Genomic DNA, 15,816 nt, shown 5'->3' on the forward strand with positions numbered 1-15,816 from the left:
GAAAAAAAACTTTACAGCAACTTATTTTTCCCCCTTCATTTTTTTTCCTCCCCTTTTCTCCTGATTCTTTCTTGTGTTTTAATAAGATTTGTTCTCAGGCTGTGGAGACGCGGGTAATACCACATTTAGTCCTCATCCCTAGTCGCCTTGAGAAGATGGTGGCGGGCTGTCTTCTGAGTTTTCCTGGATGCCAGCGGTCCCTCCTGTACCTTACTCAAGTGGCCATATTTCCTGCCTGAATATAGAGAGAAAGGCAGGGCATTGCGCCATGAATGGCATCACAGCTGTGCTCACTCTGTCCACGCACTTGTACGTTCAAAGAGGGTCACTTGATGGTGATCAGGAGCAGGAAACCTGGCAGTAATTACATTGGGTGAAGTGTCAAACTCTGCCATATACCCAATGTTGGCAGATTCAGGAATGGCATTGCCCATTACACGGGAGCAGGATCCTTAGGCTGGGAATGATCTATGGTTTGAGAGAAGACGTGAGATAGACACTGAAATTAGGTGCAGATATGGTAATAATGTAGGACATGTTTTATAAGGGTTTTGTAAGTGTCCAAACTTTTGTGTATTAGAAACATCTGCAGAGTATGTTCACAGATGCCTGTTTGCCTCAAAATCAAGTTGCATCTGGAACATGTTTGGCTCCCAAGTTATTTGTGGTTTAAATACCACCTGTAACTACATGCTAGGTTTATTTTCCTAGAGCTAGCAAATCAGTTTGGTATGTTTGAGAAGCTGATTGTGTGGATACTGATTCCATTAGTGTATACTTCAATTTTATATACAGTGGAGAAGAGTTATTTCAAGTTTTAGTAGAACTAGCCAATCTCCTGTGATCTTGCACACAAGGGAGTCGGTAAAGAATGGGCTGGCAAAGTGCCAACCAGTGGGGGTGGGGATCAGAAGCAAGACTTGAGATCCATTTAAAGGAAGCACTTAGAGTGAATCCGCTTGAGTTCAGCACTAAATTTTGCAGGGTGTGGGACAGTCCCCACTCTGTAGCTCGTTACTGCACAGAACCTCAGACTGACAAATGCCCTGTATAGATAGCAGCAGACTGTGAAAGCTGGTTAGTATTTTAATTGCAAGGGAAATGCCATGGCATTGTGTTCTAGGGCTCCAGAAAGGCTCGTGTATCTGGCACTGCCTGCAGATTTATTGTGCACTCAGCACACCAGCAGGAGAGGCCTGGTTTAATTCCTTACTGTATCCAGGGTGCTAATTTTAATGTCGTTTTTGCAGGGTTGATTTACTTCAGAGGCGGATTCACTCCTGATTAACTACAGCCTCAATCCCAGGAGTCCTGAAACAGAATTTCAACACCAACATATAATGTAGTTGTAAAAAAAAGGAACTTTACTCCAGGCGATCGTGTAAACTGAAAAAATGTGTGGATGTGTGCATTTGTCAATCTCCTGCTGCCAATTTTCTAATCCTGTAAATAGATACTCCTTGCAACTGAAAACCTGCATAGAGTACCATGTGATTTTGAAAGGGGAGAAAGTAAATATCCATCCTCAAGGGACTACTATCTAAATCCCATAAATCTATGTAATATCGAGTAGACCTTAGTGTGTGACTGCCCCTTGTAATCAGCAGAAAAAGGTTGTGTTGTATTCCAGAACTCCCTTTAAGAAAAAAAAACTTCATGTGGAAATGTGCCCATATTTTCTTGTGCTCTGGCTTCTAATATTTTCTGCTGCCTGTGTTGCACTGTTGGTGCGAATTGGAGTGTTTGTTTCTTCCAGAGAGAGAGAAAAAATAACCACAAAAATGTTCAATAAATTACCAAATATTTACCCAGTGAGCTCTCCAGAAAAGAATGCAGTATATCATTACATGAGAAATCTTATTTGTCTAGTTAATTCAAAACAAAAAGGCTGTATCTATGGCTGAAGTGTCCGAGCATTTCTCTTCTCTTCTCCCTCTCTCCCCTCTTTCCCCCCCCCCCCCCCCCCTTGGTGGACACACAGATGTATGTCATGGGGTTCACAGATGACACATATAGTTTAAGTCTGTGTTCCCATTAATTTACATATATCTCAAATTGCTGATACGAACAGATCTTTGTGTTCTGGTTTTAAGATTTATTCCCCAATAAGGCTACAGTGCTAGAAACAGCCCTATCCAAACCCCCAGGCCCACAGAATTCAAGCAGGACAGTACAAAATAAAAGCCCAAATAGGACTCAGTTGCTGGGCTTCAAGACTTGGATTGTCAGGCCTCAGTGGGTTGGGTTGCCATGGCTCAGGCCCATAAGCTATAGTTTGGACATCTCTGATCTACATAAATACTTCCTTTTTTATATTTAAATAAAAAAAACCATAAAGACTGTACATTTAAGATATTTTCAGACAAAGTCATAACTTGACATACAAAAATAAAATATGTGCTTCAGTATTTCATAGCCTGATCAGTCAATTGTTATTCCTAAAGTCAAAGTAATTCTGAGACTGTACAGGGTCTCAGTTTGGGTTCTGTTCTTTCTAATGTATCAGTAAAAGGGAAATAAGCAGACCACTACTGAATTTGATATTTGTTTTCTAAATCTGTAACAGAATTCCACACTCATTATTTTGAATCTGTATTTTATTAGATTTCTACTGGGAAAATGCATTCTTAGCCAAGCATTCTTAACATTTTTCCCAGGATCTTTGGACAAGAGTTTATAGTTTGAAATCTTAATTCTACAGCCATAATTCAGTGCTTTTTTTTGCATTCTTTCCAAAATTGCTGTAAAATCCAGTGTATACGTCACACCCATAACTTCTATCTCCCTGGGTTATAGGTTATAAAGAAAAGAACCTGTGTTAAGTTACGACTTGCGCCTCAGATTTACAGGAAGCTGCTTTTTTAAGAAGTTTTTCTTGGGATGCGGGCAACACTGGCAGCGGCACATTTTGATGCCCATCCCTAATTACCCTAAGAAGGTGGGGGAAGCTGCCTTGTTGAAGTGATTGTCTGAATGACTTTCCAGGCCACATCAGAGGACATTAAAAGTCAATCACATAATGTGGGCTAGAGTTACATGTAGGTCAGACTGGGTAGGAGTAATGGGTTCTCCATCCTGAAGGACACTAGAGAACCAGTTGTGTAGTGTAGATGGGAGCAGAAAGTTGCAAAGGAAATTGATAAATTAAGTGAATGGGCAAAATTGTTGCAGATGGAGTTCAATGTGGGAAAGTTTGGACCCGAGAGATCGTTCAGAGTATTTTCTAAATGGCTAGGAGCTGTGGACGAGCAGAGATTTAGGGGTTCAAGTACAGAAATCACTAAAAGCTAGTGGACAGGTACAAAAAATAATTTAAAAGACTAATGGAATGTTGGCCTTTATCTCAAGAGGACTGGAATACATGGGGTGGAAGTTATGTTACAGCTGAACAGAGCTCTGGTGAGACCCCATTTGGAGTACTGCATTCAGTTCTGGGCACCGCACCTCTGGAAGAATATATTGGCCATGAAGTGGGTGTAGTGCAGATTCACCAGAATTATACCAGGGTTAAAATGGATAAATTCTGAGGACAAGTTGCATAGACTAGACTTGTATTCCCTTTAAGGGGTGATCCAATGGAGGTGTTTATGATGATGAAAGGATTTGATAGAGTAGATCGGGAAACTATTTCTTCTGGTGGGAGAGTCCAGAACAAGAGGATATAACTTTAAAATTAGAGCTCGGCTGTTCTGGGTTGATGTCAGGAAGCACTTCTTCACGCAAAGGGTAGTGGAAATGTGGAAAACACTCTTTCCCCCAAAAAGCTGTTGAGGCTAAGTCAATTGAAAATGTCAAAACTGAGATTGATAGATTTTTGTTAGGTAAGGGTATCAAAGGTTACGGAACCAAGGTGGGTAGATGGAGTTAAGATACAGATCAGTCATGATTTAATTGAATAGTGAAACAGGCTTGACGGGCTGAATGGCCGACTCCTGTTCCTATGTAATGTATGCCGCCCAGAATGATCAGTCGCATTTGAGATCAGTATGGTTGGGAACGCTATTTGTGTTTAGAAGACACCCACTTCAAATTCTGGGGCAGTGCAAAACAAAAATGCAGAAGGCAGAGGATGAGAATGGAAGCAGACCAGCGGAAAGAAAAATCCAAGTCTTAACCCCGCAGAAAACCCTCCACAGTGAAGAATTCCAGATACAGGGAGGAAATCCTTAATATAGTTGGCAAGCAAGGAGAGGAAAAAGTTACTTGAAACATGAATTGTGAGCTTACTGGCTTTGCTCTCGTGCTAAGTTAGTAGTTAACTAGAAATTAAGGCTGCTTTTATAATGGCCCTGAATTTGGCGTCCATATGACACTGTAGTCCGAGTACGCCGTCACCTTTAAAACTGACCGCAACTTCGGGATTTGGTGCATGTGCAAGCGCATGCAGAAACCCCGAAGTTGTGGTCTGTCAATGACTGCTCCAAAACTGGCTGCGCTGTGCACACCCCCCGCCCCCCCTCACCCCCACCACAGAGCCAGCAATCGGTGAAATCTCCTAAGTTATTGAAACTGACACAAACTTTGGCTCTTCTGCAGTAAGTATGCTGTTAAATTCCCCACTAAAAGTCACTTTAGAAGGGATTGCGTGTAACTGGGGTTTTAACAGCATATTGACTGTTAAGCAAATGTTAAGGGCCTGGAAAACTAATTTTAATTTTGCACAGTGTTAAACTTGTCCATTTTTTAAAAAAACTTTAAATTTTTAAGGAACTTATTAAGTTTGTGCATTTTTATTTTAGGTTTTCCTTTTCCCCATGTGAGAACCCCAATCTTTCTTTTGCTCTCTAACTATTTAAAAAAGTTAGGCTTTTAAGGGCTTACCCATTTCCTTGTTTGCTGTCTGAGAATTCTGCCTTTTGATTGGCTGCTTAGACAGCCTGTTGACGTCACAGCACTTTGCACAAGGGGACCCCCATTAAGTTCCGTTGAATTGAATTCAAGGTCGGAAAGCCCGAAGTTCTCGACACAAGGATTACGAAATCCCTGTGCGGAGCGTACTTCAGGTCCAGGAGCAAACACTTTTGCTTTGCTGCTAACCTCAAATTCAGGGCCATTGTATTTAGTGATGTGCCAGACTATATGGGGTTTTTTTTAACCAAGTTTGGCAGTCAGAGGATCTGGCTGGTTTACTCTAGGGTTGCTGCCACCTGCCTGAGACTGTTGTGTTGGGAGCTAGGGGCTACGATTCTGCCACCAGGATAAGGGAGCCGAACTTGATTATTTAAACGCCAGGGGCTAACTCGTGTAAATTGGTCTCCCAGAATCTGACTTGACCAAGCAACAGTAGAAAAACAGCACAAGTAGATTTGACTAGATTGTAACATCTTAAAAAAACACCTCAGAACACACATTTTTAATGAAACTATTGAATAGAATACATCATAGAAATGGACCGTCTGACCTGAGCTTGTGTTTTTCCTCACAAGACACCTAGTCTAATCCCACTTTCCTGACCTCTTCCTTACCCCCCCTCCCCTTTTTATTATCCTTTGATATTCCTCTTTTTCTAAAAATAAATTATGGGCTCGGCTTCAACAGTGGTTTTGTCACAGACAATGGCATATTCTAACCACCCTCTGAGCATGGAAGTTTTTTTTAAACTGCCCCTTTAATTCTTTATGGTATCAGTTAACTTCCAAGATTTGCCTTCTGTTTTGCTAAATTAGATTTTTAATGGCAATTGTTGAAATTGCTCTCTTTATTTTTAAAGCTTGCTCTAACCCATAGTCGTGACCGAAATTGGGTTTCAAATCATTGCTGATTTTACATTACTGTGTATTTTAGGCTGTGAGCTTTTTTTGATATGTGATCTAAAAGGTTTGTGGTCATTGCTTTTCCTGTCAATCATAGATCTGTGGAATACTCTGCAGTCACTGTGTGTTACAGTCTAGCTTCTGTTGCCTTGGTTTTGCAAACCAAATAAAAACCAGCAATACTGGGCACCAAGTTTTATCCTGGTATTTGTGAGGGAGAACTGCAAACAGAACAGGCACGGGAGAAAGTGAGTTGTCAGTCAGTGACTTTGAAACAGGAACAGGATTGGCAGGCGCTGAAGATGGGGCTCGTTTCTGATTCCCAAGACGTAAGTCGTCAGACCAATGGATTTCTAATAGCAAAAAATTTAGTTGGACTATGCAAAAATAGATTTTTCAATTTATAAATGGCACTTCCTTGTCTTGGTGTATTTTTTTTCCTCCCCATTTGGCTGCCTTTTTGTATGAGTTCCAATTTCATCAATGTTCCTTTAGAGGATTCTTGTAAGCAGAGCTCACATAAAATAGTTAAACAATGGAATCATGTGAAAATAATAAAGCAGAGAAAGGAACTGGCAAGCGCGCATTCCGTTTACAGTAACTGCCTGGATCTGTAGAGCACCAGCTAACTTGCAGTGCTATCATGTACCACTAAGGAAAAGCTAACAACCAAGTCACTAATCCCAAGTCTGGAGACTTCCAAAAAAAAACTCTCGTTGCCATCTTGCCAACATTTTTTGGACCGTCTATAAATTTTGTTTTATTTTGGGAACATGATTTCAATGACTTATAGTGTGGCCGATTGGATCTGTCACCCAGGTTAACTTCAGAGAAGCAGAACCTATGGCCATGTGTTTCAAAACCCAGAAAATGTTGAGAAATGAGTTGGGGAGCAGTGGGGGAGAATCACATGTCTAACTTTTTAAATTCCAGATTAATACATTTCTTGCCTGCAGTACTGCACCCCCTGGTGGCATCTATGTAAGTGAGAAAGATTAAAGTATTGTTAAGTCAGGAGTAAACCTGGTTAACGTTGGCCTACTGCTGTAATAGTTTGTTTTTCTGAGCTCCATAAAATCAGCAAGATTGCTGTTCAGTACCTACCTTCAATAATCATGGTAATAGCCTGCAAGTACCTAAGGCATGCTCTAAGGAGCAAGATAACAACAACAACTTGTATTTATATAGTGCTTTTAAATGTAGTAAAACGTCCAAAGGCGCTTCACAGGAGTGTTATAAGACAAACAATTGACACCGAACCACATAAGAAATTAGGGCAGATGACCAAAAGCTTGGTCAAAGAGGTAAGTTTTCAGGAGGGTCTTAAAGGAGGGTAGAGAGGTTTAGGGAGGGAGTTCCAGAGCTTAGGGCCTAGGCAGCTAAAGGCACAGCCACCGATGGTTGAGCAATTATAATCAGGGATGCTCGAGAGGGCAGAATTTGAGGAGCTCAGATATCTCTGGGTGGGTTGTGGGGCTGAAGGAGATTACAGAGATAGGAAGGGGCGAGCGAGGGATTTGAAAACGAGGATGAGGATTTTGAAATCAAGGCGTTGCTTAACCAGGAGCCAGTGTAGGTCAATGAGCACAGGGGCGATGGGTGAACGGGACTGGTGTGAATAAGGACACGGGCAGCGGCGTTTTGGATGACCTCAAGTTTACGTAGGGTAGAATGTGAGAGGCCAGCCAGGAGTGCGTTGCAATAGTCCAGTCTAGAGGTAATAAAGGCATGCATGAAGGTTTCAGCTGCAGATGAGCTGAGGCAATGTTACGGAAGTGGGAATAGGCGATTTTAGTTACACCACGGATATGTGGTTGGAAGCTGATTTCAAGGTCAAATATGACACCCAAGGTTACGAACAATCTGGTTCAACCTCAGACAGGTGCTAGGGAGAGGGATGGAGTTGGTGGCTAGGGAACGGAGTTTGTGGCAGGTCCTGAAGACAATGGCTTTGGTCTTCCTAATATTTAATTGTAGAAAATTTCTGCTCATTCAGTACTGGATGTCGGACAAGCAGTTTGATAATTTAAAGACTGGAGGGGTCGAGAGAAGAGGTTGTGAGGTAGAGCTAGTGTCGTCAGCATACATGTAGAAACTGACGCCGTGTTTTTGGATGATGTCCCCAAGGGGCAGCATATAGATGAGAAATAGGAGGGGGCCAAAAACCCAAGGTGTTAAAATTACGCACCATCATAAGCAGCTCATGCAGTTCTACTACATTTCCTGTGTTAAATTCAGCTGTTAATTTTCCTGGAGAGACCTCCTTTCTGACTTTCCTGATTTTGTCTTTTCTTTGATAACACTCCCTCCTGCCTCCCCACAAGATGAGACGAAAATAAAATTGTTGAAGAATTTAATGTGAACATCGAATGAAAAACCGAGGAAGAAAATATAATAAAGGAACAAATACTGAATATGGCAATCCAAAACAATGTTAATGATTAAAAAAAATGAAGTAGTGGAAGGAACTTAAATAATATAATTGAAGAAATGAAAAGGATTTTATCTATTGTCCAGTTTGACTAAGATCAGCTGCCTTATTTTGTTTTTTTGCTATTTCCTTACTAAATTGCTCAGCAGGGTATTTTATTAATGTTAGAGAATTCTTCCTGGCTGCTGTTTAATGAAGTTCATAATGAAGTGATCACATTGCAGCAATTGGAGGACAGTACACAGTGTTGGAAAGCTGGACTTTGAGGTCACAAAACCATTGACTGGATTAATTTCCTCAGTGCTATTCTTGATGCAGCAATTAATGTGTTTGTTTAAGTTCCTTTCTGAGCTATTTTAACAGTCGTTAACTCGGTGCACTGAAAATAGCACGCAGAGGAAATTAAACCCATAGGAGTTGTACTGTAAGAGCCTATTATTAGTGGTGTTTTAAGGAGACGATTTTATATCCTGTTGCTCAGCTTTAACAATGTGTAGGACAAACTGCCAGATTCAATCTACAAATTTATTTTGTTGAAGAATTTGTTTTTTAGTGCAATTGTTTGCTCTTCTGCTCATCAAGGTATGGACATCAGAGCAGGGGAAAATGGAACTTTTTCATCCAGTATCGTTATCCTCGTTCCCACGTCCGTTATGATGCGGGTTAAAGCTCCCTCTACTCTGACCCATAAGTGTGCAATATCCCCAGCATAATAAGCACCAGTCTGAGTTTACTTCCCACTTCCTACACCAGCCACTCTTAAAAACTGATTTAGCATAATTGCCAAATTATAGCAATTTGTGCTGAGATGTGGGCAGCTTTCTGCTGTGCCCACTAGGAACTGGCTGTCCCAATCTAATTTCAAGTAGGACCCTTGCAACTGCCAGAGAGCGGATGTTTAAAGAAAGAAAGACTTGCATTTATACAGCACCTTTCATGGCCTCAGGATGTCCCAAAGCACTTTACAGTCAATGAAGTACTTTTGAAGTGTAGTCGCTGTTGAAATGTAGGAATTGTAGCACCTAATTTACGCACAGCAAGCTCCCACAAACAACAATGTGATAATGATCAGATAATTTGTTTAACCTTCTCAACATGGCTGCCATTGGAGCTAGGCGGTAGGACAGTGCATCACTCAAGCCCTTGCTGCTACTTTGACTTTCATGCTCAACATCTTCTGATTAAAAGTATTTCTGGGTGAGCAAAATATTGCTGGTTAGGTCCCACAGTGGATCATGAGTTTGCTGTCACTTTGTATTTGACTACACATTTTTGTTTTATTTTCAACAATGATGTGAAAGTGAATGAGATTGAATGCAGTTGTCTCTAATACATATGCCTGCTATGAAATAACCACTTTGGCAAAGTTGAACCAATCTGTCAGCTAAATGATAGAATCAGCCACTTCAAAATTCCCATTCTCATTGCTGTTGCTATGATCTCTAAAAGTCCCTAATCTTTACTGATTCACAGCAAAGAAATGAGATAATTCCACCCAGGGACTACATTAATTTTATCCGAGACCTACTCTGTCGAGCAGAGGTCTTGAAAGATGGGACAAGAGACTTGTCTGTGTGGGGTGTAGAGGACCATAAGAACAGGAGTAGGCCCTTCCCTAACTTCAATCTGTTTTAAAATTTTCAATTGAACCTAGCTTCAACAGCTTTTTGGACAGAGTTTCAGATTTTCACTACCCTTTGTATGAAGTAGTGCTTCCTGACATTGCTCCTAACTCTAATTTTAAGGTTATGCCCCTTGTTCTAGACTCTCCCACCAGAAGAAATAGTGTCTCCCTATCTACCCTATCAACTCCTTAAATTATCTTAAACGCTTCAATTAGTTCACCCTTTAATCTTCTTTATTCAATTCAATTCAATTTTATTTGTCATATATATGCAGCAGACGTGTGTACTGCACAATGAAATGTTGATTTTTACGAGTCCTCCCAAGGGAATACAAGCCTAGTCTATGCAACTTGTCCTCGTAATTTAACCCTGGTATTATTCTGGTGAATCTGCACTGCACCCACTCCACGGCCAATATATCCTTCCTAAGGTGCAGTGCCCAGAACTGAATGCAGTACTCCAGGTGGGGTTGAACCAGAGCTCTGTATAACTGTAACATAACTTCCACCCCATGTATTCCAGGCCCCTTGAGATAAAGCCCAACATTCCATTGACCTTTTAAATTATTTTTTGTACCTGTCCAGTAGTGCTTAGTGATTTCTGTACATGGACCCCTAAATCTATCTGCTTCTCTACAGTTCCTAGCTGCTCGCCATTTGGAAAATACTCAGATCTATCTTGGGTCCAAAGTGGATGAGCCTCACACTTAGTGGAGGCTGGAAGAAAGCAAGACTTAAATTTAAACATTAGGCAGACCTAAAGGGTGACGTGCACCCAAATAATAACTGGGTGGGGAGGGGGATTAGAAAGAACCAGAGTCCACACACGTTTTTAAAAGCGTTTTACAATTTTCAATTAGATAATATTGAAAGTAAAAGGTTTACAACACTTTCTCCCCTCCCCCTTCAATTAAAGGTGTTCTTTTAAGAATGTAAGAAATAGGAGCAGGAGAGGAACTAGGACCAGAGGGCAGTGGGGGTCTGGAACTCACTGCCTGAAAGGGTGGTAGAGACAGAAATGCTCATCCCATTTAAAAAGTACTTGGATATGTACTTGAAGTGCCATAACCTACAAGGCTACGGACCAAGAGCTGGAAAGTGGGATTAGGCTGGCTCGCTCTTTGTCGGCCGCCACAGACACAAAGGGCCAAATGGCCTCCTGTGCTGTAAATTTCTGTGATTTACTAATCTCTCACCTTTTTAAAAAAATATTATGCTTTTCCATTCTTACTAAAAGCAGATAATGTCACACTTCCCCATATTATACTCCATCTGCTACCTTCTTGCTCAATCACTCCCTTTGCAGCCTCTTTGCGTCCTCCTCACGGTTTACTTTCCCACCGAGCTTTGTATTATCATCAAACTTGGATATATTACACTCGGTTCCCTCCTCTAAGTCACTGATATAGATTGTAAATAGCTGTTTTCTGTCCGTTAACCAATCCTCAGTCCATGATAATATATTACTCCCAATCCCATGAGCTCTAATCTTGTTTAGCAGCCTTTTGTGTGGCACCTTATCAAATGTCCTCTGAAAATCCAAATATACTACATCCACTGGTTCCTTCTTATCTGTCCTGCTAGTTACACCCTCAAAAAACGCTTAATAGATTTTTTAAACACGGTTTTTGTGCCCCTAGGCATTTTTTGAAATCCTAGTGTGGCCCACAATGAGACGTGAAGCTTGTGGGCACAGCAGTGAGAAGGAGGAGGCTGACGAGACCCCCTATAAATAAGTTTGTGCTTTTAAACCTGCAACCTCTACCACCTAGAAGGACAAGGGCAGTAGGCACATGGGAACAACACCACCTCCAAGTTCCCCCTCCAAGTGTTTTGGTTTGTACTCTGCATTGGACTATGTTACTGCAATTCAAAAGTAATTTATTGGATTAGGATACAAATGCAACATTGAAAGACTGAAGGGGGGTAAATTGCTTTGGGACATCGTATAAGTGTGAAAGGCGCAAAGAAATGCAAATCCTTCTGCCATGCTATTTAAGTGAAAGCCATCTGTAACATTGGATTCTGATACTAATTTGGGCTTAGTTTGTATTTGTACACATTGATAATCTTGCTGTATTAGTGACGCAGAATCATTTAATGTTGCGTTTGTATCCTAACCCCATTAACCAATAAAAAGACTCTTGGTTCTCTGGTAAACACTCAAATCTCAGTTTTTTTTGTCAAAGGGCAGTAATCAAATTCTTTGAGGTAAACGTCAGTTCTTCCCTGATCTGATTTGAACAAATATCCCGCTTTGCATTCCTAGCAGGCATCAGTTTTGCGTATTCATTTAGTTGTATCTAATTATCTGTTTGGAATGCCAAACACTATGGGCTAGAAATTTGCCTCCTTTGCGCCTTCGGTTAACGCCTCCGGAGGGTGATAATGGGGCGCTACCGGCTTTGTGAGCGGGCGCGGCGATAGTACCACGCCTGCGAAATTCACGTGGAGGTTTGCGGCAGCGGTAACCACTAGCGCCACGATCTCCTGCGCCCAGAGATCATGACTTCATCCGGCTGTGCAGCGCCCCAGTAGCGTCCCGGATCCGAACTTCGGTTCCACCCCTGCAGCATTGTCGGGCGATAACACCGACAGCTGCAGGAGGCGTTGTTGGGGAGGCCGGCCGCTTGGGGAGCGGTATTTAAAGGTAAGGCCACTTGTGTCAATTAAAAATTTGTTTTCACCCTTTAGGTTTTTTTAAAACTTTTTCCTGTGCCGCGATTGATCAGCACTGCACGCTGTTAGTGCTTGGGGTTGATCGTCACGGATCGCGGCTGCCGTCGGTGACGCGGGTCATCGATCGAATGCAGAGCCTGCAGCAATGGCCCTTCCCTTTAAGGGAGGGAAGGAGCCTCCTTTCCCAGCAGCGCTGCACCGCTACCGCCCCTTTTGCCGAACTTTTGCGCTCCAAGGGAAGTGGTAGTTTGATTTAGCGCTCCACTTCCTGGAGCACTAACGCCAAAGTTTGCGTTGGATTCACTGGCGTAGCGCCCGGTGCTACTTTTTCGTTACTGTTAAAGTTATCGCCCCAAACTCAATTTCTCCGCCTATGGGCCAAATTTTGCTGTAACAGGGCATCTAACAGCGCCTGCCATTAGTTAGACTTGCCCTTGCACATTTAGGTTTTTTAATTTTTTGCTTTGCAAGTTGTTGACAGTGTGAGCTGAACAGGGCATCAGGGACCTGGGTGAACAGGGCAAGCAACTGTTTATCTCCTTAACTAATTAGATTGATGGAATGTGAAATAAACAGCTCAAGAACTGAGCAGGAAGTGTAAATTATAGTGGGTGAATTCAATATCAAAGGTACAGAAAGAGAAATAAAGAGACGGAAAGAGATTGGATTAAGAGAGAAAAAAGAAACAGGAAAAGTAAAAAAAAAAAAAAAATGAAATTTAAAATGTTACATTTTTAAAATCTCAGGAATGACTCGTAATAGTTAATTTTCAGTGCCAGAGATTGGCTGTAATTTTTTAAAAATTAATTGGGATGGGCAATAAAATGCTGGCCTTGCCACAACCCATCCCTTGAGAAGGTGGTGGTGAGCCGCCATCTTGAACCGCTGCAGCCTGTGTGGTGAAGGTACTCCCACAGTGCTGTTAGATAGGGACTTCCAGGATTTTGACCCAGCGATGATGAAGGATCGGCGGTATATTTACTGGGCTGGGTGTGCCATTGCCCTGTCCGTAGCCAGTGCCAAGGTCAATGCTGGGTGGTCCGTCCGGTTTCATTCTTACTGTGTTTTGTAGCGGTTTGTTACAACTGAGTGACTTGCTAGACCATTTCAGAGGGCAGTTAAGAGTCAACCACATTGCTTGTGGATCTGGAGTCATATATAGGACAGACCATGTAAGGGCAGCAGATTTCCTTCCCTAAAGGACACTAGTGAACCAGATGGGTTTTTACGACAATCCGATAGTTTCATGGTTACCATTACTGATACTAACTTTTTATTCCAGATTTATTTAATTAACAATTTAAATTCCCCAGCTGCCGTGGACAGAATCTATTTGGTTAGAGTTGAAGAGCAAAAAGGGTATGATCACGCTATTAGGGGTATTCTACAGGCCTCCAAATAGTGAGAGGGAGGTAGAGGAGCAAATCTGCAGGAAAATCGCAGAGATATACAAGAGCTGTAGGCCTAGAAATTCAGTAAGGCCCCGCCAGCTGGCTAGAGCCCAAAAGTTAGTGCTGCGCGCAGAGCCAGTTGCGCCCGTCAGATATTCAGTTTTTGCGCCCCAAGTCGGAACCAGGTGCTATTCCAGGGTGTGCCCGCCCCCGCTTGGGGTGCTGAAACTGAATTTCAGCGCTGTAGGTGCCGCTGTGCCACCCCCTGCGGAGCGGCAGGCTGCAGTACTGCAGGCCTCCTCCTTCTCTTAAGGGGGAGGTGCCTGCAACGGGGAGCTCGCCGCTTGATAGTGCCGGCAAATGAGCCCGGCACCACGGAAAGCAGCCGGCAATGCCGCGGGGGGGGGCGGGGGTGGAGGAGGCCGGGGAAGGAGGTGCGGCCGGCCGCACCTCCGCCTTAACTAGCGCCACTAAGGCTGCAGCACGGCCCGGTCTTCACAACGTTGTTTGCGGCCGCTGCGGAAGAGGCGGCCACAACTAAATATGGGGGTCGGGCCGGTAGCGGGGCGGAACCGGGGCACTGCGCACACCGATGACGTCATCGGTGCCGGCGCAGCACTACCGGCTACCGCCGCCATTACCGCAGCGCTGAATATCAGCGCAAACTCCTCTACTGGCGCAGAAGCCCTTTTTGGGCGGTAACTGGTCGCACATGCAACTGAATTTCTAGCCCAGAGAGTGGTGAATTTGGGGGACTTTAATTACCCAAATATAGATTGCGATAATGCTAGGGTAAAGGGAAAGGAGGGGGAGGAATATCTGAAATGTGTTCAGGAGAATTTCCTTGACCAGTGTGTTCTTGGCCCAACTAGGAAGGAGGCATTGCTAAATCTGGTGCTGGGGAATGATGTGGGCCAGATCGACCAAGTGTCTGTGGGAGAAAACTTGGGTACAAGTGATAATCGTATCATAAGATTTAGATTAGCAATGGAGAGGAGCATGGAACTTCTAAACTGAAATAGGGCTAACTTCAATGGGATGCAAAAGGATCTAGCCAGGGTAAAATGGAACCAAACACTGACAGGAAAATCTGTAACGGAACAATGGGTGATCTTTAAGGAGGAGATGTTCCAAGTACAGGCTAGGTATATTCCAACAAGAGGGAAGGGAAAGGGAACCAAAGCATGGGCTCCTTGGATGACGAGGGAGATGGAGAAGATGATGAAACAAAAAAAGAGGGTGTATGATAGATGTCAGGTGAATTCTTCAAGGGAGAACCAGACCAAATACAATAAGTTGAGAGGGGAAGTGAAGATGAAAATAAGATTGGCAAAGAGAGATTATGAGAGTAGAACGGCGGTTAACATAAAAGGGAACCAGAAAATCTTCTACTGGCATGTAAACAGTAAGTGGGTAATAAGAGGCGGGGTGGGGCCTATTAGGGACAAAGAAGGTGATATATGCTTAGAGGTACAGAGCAAGGCTAAAATACTCAGAGTACTTTGTATCAGTGTTTACTAAGGAGGTGGATGCTGACAAATATCGGGAGTCTAACCACCTCCCCTTGACATTCAACGGCATTGCTGAATCCCCCACCATCAACATCCTGGGGGGTCACCATTGACCAGAAACCTAACTGGACCAGCCACATAAATACTGTGGCAACAAGAGCAGGTCAGAGGGAGTGTCTCACCTCCTGACACCGCAAAGCCTTTCCACCATCTACAAGGCACAAGTCAGGAGTGTGATGGAATACTCTCCACTTGCCTGGATGAGTGCAGCTGCAACAACACTCAAGAAGCTCGACACCATCCAGGACAAAGCAGCCCATTTGATTGGCACCCTATCCACCAGCTTAAACATTCACTCCCCCCACCACCGGTGCACCGTGGCTGCAGTGTGTACCATCTACAAGATGCACTGCAGCAACTCGCCAAG

General features: G+C 43.1%; 1 protein-coding gene across 9 annotated transcripts in view; it reads left to right on the top strand.

Moving 5' to 3' along the window:
* atxn1a (ataxin 1a) overlaps nt 1-15,816 on the top strand; it is a 406,157-nt gene that overhangs the window by 303,759 nt on the left and 86,582 nt on the right. Inside the window, exon 7 of one of the 9 annotated variants that reach the window (XR_015078497.1) lies at nt 1,251-14,295. The exons of the other annotated variants lie outside the window; for them this stretch is intronic. The gene's annotated coding sequence lies outside the window, so the exon portion shown is untranslated. Of the gene's footprint in view, nt 1-1,250; nt 14,296-15,816 lie in introns of those variants that run through there. 9 annotated transcript variants of the gene reach the window in all.

Source organism: Somniosus microcephalus, chromosome 5, assembly GCF_052327205.1.
Source record: "Somniosus microcephalus isolate GS21.2 chromosome 5, FLI_Smic_1.0, whole genome shotgun sequence".
NCBI classification, from domain to species: Eukaryota; Metazoa; Chordata; class Chondrichthyes; order Squaliformes; family Somniosidae; genus Somniosus; species Somniosus microcephalus.